Raw genomic sequence first — 6,009 nt, 5'->3', positions numbered from 1 at the left:
TAATGGAAAATCCCTGCCCCGAGGAGCCCATAGCCTAAGCATGGTCTTGTTTGCTTTGTCTCCCACCTGCATTTAACTCAAACAGTTCCTAAACAGTAGGGAGAAGGGATGTTTTTGTGAAAAGTTCCACATGCCTGTCTCTCTGTGGTAGGACCCATCTTGCTTTTAGGGGTAGATACAGAGGCTAGCGCAACGGGGTGCTAGTCTGTTTCTGGGGCTCCCAGACACTACTGCAATAAAGCAAACAGATAAAAAAGTCTCCCCAAAATCAGTGAACACCCAAGGAACGTGTTTCAGGTTAAAGCGGCAGAGCTGAACGGTTATGGAGAGCGCTTCAGGCCTACATTCTGCAGCTGCATGAGCTGTGCAGCTTGGCAGAGGTCCGTGTGCATTGTTAACTGGTGAGTGGGGGCTGAAAAAGCCAGCGCAAGGCATAACTTGTTTAAGGGACGTATATTTCTTTCATTTCATGTGGGTCTGCCTGCGTGTATGTGCATGTGTCTGTGCAGCTCCAGGGCATGGAAAGTCATCGATCTAGCTAAGCTAGCCAATCACTTCCCAGGCAAGAGGCTGTCGTGAGCCAGCTCAGTCAGCCAGTGTGGGCAGAGCGATGCAGATGGCAAAGAAGGAAGCAGCTCGTTAGGGTCACTGAGATCAGAACCCAGCCTCAGTGAGGTCACCCTGGATTTACCCTGAGGCCTCTGTGATCAGCAAACACACAGTCCTGGGCCCTCATAGTTTACAGTCCAAATAGACAACACAGAGCCAGAGCAGATAGGGGAAACTGAGGCACGGATCAATTCAATGGCTTGCCAATGCTCACTTGGATCTCGGAGGTGAACCCAGGAAACCTGGAATCCCTCCCTGAGCCTTATTCACATCAGCTCTCGCTTCCTGTCCAGCACCTACCCCAGCTGCTGTGTTTCTGAGGCGGGTTTAGAATATTTGGATCCTGTAGCACCTCAGTCTTCAATTCACACAGTCATTCTCTAGCCCTCAGCACTACAAAGAAAGCCTTCCACCTCAGCATACAGAGCCTGCCACAAGCCAAGAGCAGCGAGCCGGTCACGTTTAGCTCAATGCTGTTAACACTTGAGCCTAATGACGACACCTAGCAGAGCAATGTAAATAAAACTGCTGATTGTTTTGGTGGACAGGGAAGAGGAAAGACATTGAGGGTGGAACCTGCATGGGTACAGGAAATTGAGGACTGCTGTAGGAAGCAAAGAAAGAGTTGTGCTTATTATTTTAACCCATGTTCAGTCTGAAGCCTAATGAAGAAACTTTAAAATCATTTTTACTTGGTCGTTGCTGATGATTCATTTTTTAAGCCAGGTGAAACATCCATGTGAGGGAGATGCACCCCTGGAGAGGATGCGGTCGTTGGCAAAGGTTGAGAGCCCCTGAATTAGAGAATCCAGGAGATGCCACACCCCCAGAGAAGGCTGATGGAGGTAATCTAGAAGCCATGCTGCCCTGCAAGGGGACTGACCTAGGGAGTTAAGACAGTCTCTTGTCCTGAGGAAGCACTGAGCCATATGTGGTACTCAGACCTCATCTGGGGTGAACGAACTCTCTGTTCTGCAGCCTTGGCTGAGACCCAACCAATGCACCAGTTGTAATGCTGACAGACTGGGGTTGCCCACCCCAGGGATAGAGCCCACAAGCATAGGGTCTCAAGCCCTGCACTCTACCACATGTGCTAAAAGCCAGCTAGGGTCAGTGAAGGCTCCACTTTACAGCCTTGGCTCAGAGCCACCTGGCCTTTAGCTCATGTGGTAGCGTGCAGGGCTTTAGACCCTGGGCTCCCAGGTTCTATCCCTGGGGCCAACAGGCCTTATGTATAGAATCCAGAAGACACCATGTTTGCAGAGAAGGACTGGTCCAGAGAAGCTGGAAGAAACTGAGATACCATCAGTCATATTGTCCCCTGGGAAGGGACCAGTGACCCCAAATCCTGCCTCATCCCCACTGGAGGCTGCGCCAGAAAACCCAGAGATCGTTTTACCCTCAAAGATGAACGATCCAGAGTGTCCAGGAGGTGCCAAGGCCTCAGACAGAGCGGAGGCTGAAGCTAGAGGAGGTGGTTTCTAGACTGGCCCAGGAGCCCAGGTGGATTCTCCTGGGGTGGACAGAGAGGGCCTAGGGTGATTATTTGCCTGTCCCTTGTTTAGGGCCACTTTCAGCTGCACCGAGAACAAGCTGATTGTCTCATGTGCTCAGTGCCTGCTGCCAGCCTGTGCAGCTGTAGCTGCCTCCTGTCTGTGGCTGGCAGGAGAGCGCAGGGCCGGTGGGAAGGTGCAGGTAGCTCTGTCCGGCTGGGCTCAGAGGCAGAGGCCTGAAGCCACTCAGAGGAGAGACAGCCTGTGCAAGAGAAGTTGGGGTGTGGGCCACCCCTACCCACATGCACCCAAATGTGGGGGTTCCCAGTGCAGAGGTGGGGGGGCGGAGTCTGCTGGCCCTTTCAGGCTGTGGGGCTGAAGCCCCCATCCCCCCCGCCCCATGCCCCCCATTGACGCTGAGAGCTGCAGAGCTGAATGCACAAGTAGGGGACCCCACGGGGCTGTCAGGAGCTGAGGGCTGATGTCCAGATCTCTGGGGCGCCACCCCCCATGACCCCATGCCCCATGGGGGGGGGTGGATCTCAGATACACTCTCCTGTCTCCTACGCACTCCCCCACCTTCCTCACACTGGGGACGCGGCAGCAGCCCCCCTGGGACCCGGGGCATGAGGGTTCTGGGCCCAGGGAGCAGGGAACAGGCCCTTCAGCTGCAGGTGGGGGGGCAAAGCTTACAGCAGCCCCTGCCTAGCTTGAGGGTCAGAGATTCCCCCTTCCCAGCTCCGCCTCCCCTCCCGAACTCCCCTCTGCAGAGCTGAGGAAGCAGCATCCTGGCCCTTCCCTGCTCCCTACGGCTTCCAGCTGTGCAGTGCACAGGTTGGCTGCTCCCCCAGCCTGCCCTGGGCCCCGGCTGCCTCTCCCGAGCCGGGGGGGAGTCGAGTGGGCTGGACGGGTGCCCTGGGGAGGGGCTGTGGCCCAGTGCCAGGCGTGTCCCCCACGGGTCACCTCTGGGGGGGCCAGATGCCCCCCACAAATACCGGCCACAGCAGCGGTGGGCGGGGGTGTGAATCGGGTGGGGGTTTGGGGGCGGTTAGAGCCTCATTCACCTGCAGTGGCTGACAGCTGGAGCCTGAGAGCCCAGTGTGTGCCAGGGGGTGAGCTGGGGATGCGGGGGGCTGAGCCGGCCAGAGGGGGGATTGAATGGGGGTGAACCGGGGTGGGGGTGTATTGAGCTGGTGGGGGGGGTAAAGTGCCCGTGTATGTCGGCGGCAGCTGACAGCTGGAGCCCCACAGATGGGGGGGAGTGAGCTGGGGCCACGGGGGCGGGGGGGCAGGGGTTGAACAAGGCAGGGGAGTTGAACGGGGGGGGGGGGGGCGCCGGGCAGGGTGGTTGAGTGGTGGGGGGAGTTGGAGTCCCACGCAGCGCGCTGGAGGCTGGGAACCGGAGCCCCATGTGTGTGGGGGGGGCGTTGAGCAAGGCTGGGCGGGGGTAGGGGTTGAACGGGGGTGCACCAGGGTGCTTCAGTGGGGGGTGTTTTTGGAGCCTCCATGCGCTGAGCCAGCCACATGGGGGGTGAGCTGGGGCTGCGGGGGGTGTTGGGTCTGGGTCCGCGGGGGCTGGAGGGGAGCCCCAGGCATGTGGCTGGAGCCTCCCACCAGGGGAGGTGAGCCGGGGACACAGGGGTGGCTGAGCTGGGCCTCAGGAGTTCGGGGGGAGCCGGCGCGGCTTGGCAAAGGGGGCTTTAGCCCTCCTGGCTGCGGGAAGCTGGGCCGGCTGAGAGCCCGGCAGCGTCGCCCTGCGGGAAACGCCCGTTAGAGCGCGTTCGCGGACCGTGAGACGAGGCAGTGCGGTGACAGGGAAATCCGGCCCTTCACCTGGCCGCTGTCTGGCTTTTCCAGCCAGAAAGAGCCCCCCAGTACCGGGCTGTCTGGTTCAATGCCTGGCACCTGGCAACTGCAGTCCCCTCCCTGCCCGGCACCCGCTTTGCGGAGCTGAATGTGTGCGCCGGAAAGAACAAGTTGCATCCCAGGGAAGTGGGGTGGACCCAGACCTGCCCTGCCCTGTCACTGCCCCAGACTGCAGGGCAGCGCCAGCCCCCCAGCCAGCTGCACCCAGAGAGACATGGCACAGGCCTCCTCCAACCCCTCCCACCTCAGCCCCCCGCCCAGCCTCTTCCAGCCCAGCCTGCCCCACACTGTCGAGAGGGAGTTAATGTTTATTCAAAAGGGCTCCCTGACAGGAATCCATGTTTCAAGATGGCCGACAAAATGCTGAGTCAGCTTTACCGCCGGAAAAGAGAGAGGCGGGAAATTGTTAAAAAAGGCGGGAAGACAGGGGTCATGTGACCTGTAATCCGCCTCGCAACCGGAGCTTATTTCAAGGGGGGTTACCTAATTGCTCAGGGCTCTCTCACTGCTCTCGCCTGGCGCCTTATGTTCCTTCCTAGTTTTACAGTGCTCACCAGTCTGTGTGCAGGATTAGAGGGCAGTGAGGTCCCTGGCTGGGGACACAGACACTCTTACAGCGGCAAGAGATGGGTATTCCAGGCCGGAATTTTATCGGTTGATTTATATAGTGCATGAAATGAGCGCCCTGCCCGCACGCACGCAGGCCCTTCTGGCAGGACGACGCTTTGGGAAAAGAACTGAAGGAAGAAGGCCCGGAGCCGCCAGCAAAGCAGGTCGCTTGTGCCCGTATTGAAGCTGTCCTCGGGCACGACATCCCCCTGACTCGCGATCTGGATGTGAAAGACTTTGGGGGGGGGGGGGGTTAATCTCTGTAAATTTCCTGCATGCAGTCTGGCGGTAGGTGTGGCATCCAGACACGTTTTGTTAGTAGTTTATCAACATGCAGTTTGCTTGTGTTACGCCACTGAGGCCGTGTCTACACGAGCCCAAAACTTCGAAATGAACACGCAAACGGCCATGGCGAAGTTTACTAATGAAGTGCTGAGATACGTATTCAGAGCCTCATTAGCACGCGGGCGGCCGCGGCGCTTCGAAATTGCTGCAGCTCGTCCAGACGGGGCTCCTTTTCGAAAGGACCCCGGCTGCTTCGAAGTCCCCTTATTCCCATCTGCTCAGAGGAATAAGGGGACTTTGAAGCTGCCGAGGTCCTTTCGAAAAGGAGCCCCGTCTGGACAAGCTGCAGCAATTTCGAAGCGCCGCGGCCGCCCGCGTGCTAATGAGGCTCTGAATATGTATCTCAGCACTTCATTAGTAAACTGCGAAATGGCCATTTGCGTGGCCATTTTGAAGTTTTGGGCTAGTGCAGACGTAGCCGGAGTGTTCGGTGTAGCCCTGAGAGCTGCGTTATGAGGGTTTGAATTTAAGGCACAAAGTTAAGCATTGTGAACTGATTGTACAACACCTCCTAAGGGAGCCCCCCCGCCACCTCTGCGACTCCCACTGCACCGGCGGCTGGGCTGGAGACAAGTCAGTGAGTGCCTCCCTTACACATCTCACAGAGCTGGCAGGGACCTGAGGAGATTACTGAGTCCAGTCCTGCCAGGGCCAAGCTCCACCCCTAAGAGTGTTTTTTTTTCCCCAGGTATCTATTTGCCCCGGATCCCTAAACGGCCCCCTCACAGACTGAGCTCACAACCCTGTGTTTAGCAGGCCACTGCTCAAACCATTGACCGACCCCTCCCTGTGCTCCCTGCCCAGAGCTGAGCTGGCTGCAGCGTTTCCCTCCTGCTGGGCCGGGGGCAGGTAAGGTCACCTGAGCCTGAACGTCTCCAATGCGCTCTCCTCAGCGCCTTGCCTGAGCAGCAGCCTGGGCTGCCCTGGGCTGCGGCCAGACGCTGGGGGGGTGTGTGTGTGAACAGTTCGGTGGTTGGATCCTTCTGCTTCTCTGGCTTTAGTCCCCCTGCCCCGTTAAGATGCAAGGAGCCGGCCTCTGGAGAAAGCTGGTGCCTGTTGCTGTGGTCAGCTCCAGGGGTGAGGCTGG

The sequence above is a fragment of the Carettochelys insculpta genome, chromosome 6, assembly GCF_033958435.1.
Source record: "Carettochelys insculpta isolate YL-2023 chromosome 6, ASM3395843v1, whole genome shotgun sequence".
NCBI lineage: Eukaryota > Metazoa > Chordata > Testudines > Carettochelyidae > Carettochelys > Carettochelys insculpta.
This window is presented reverse-complemented; position numbering follows the sequence as displayed.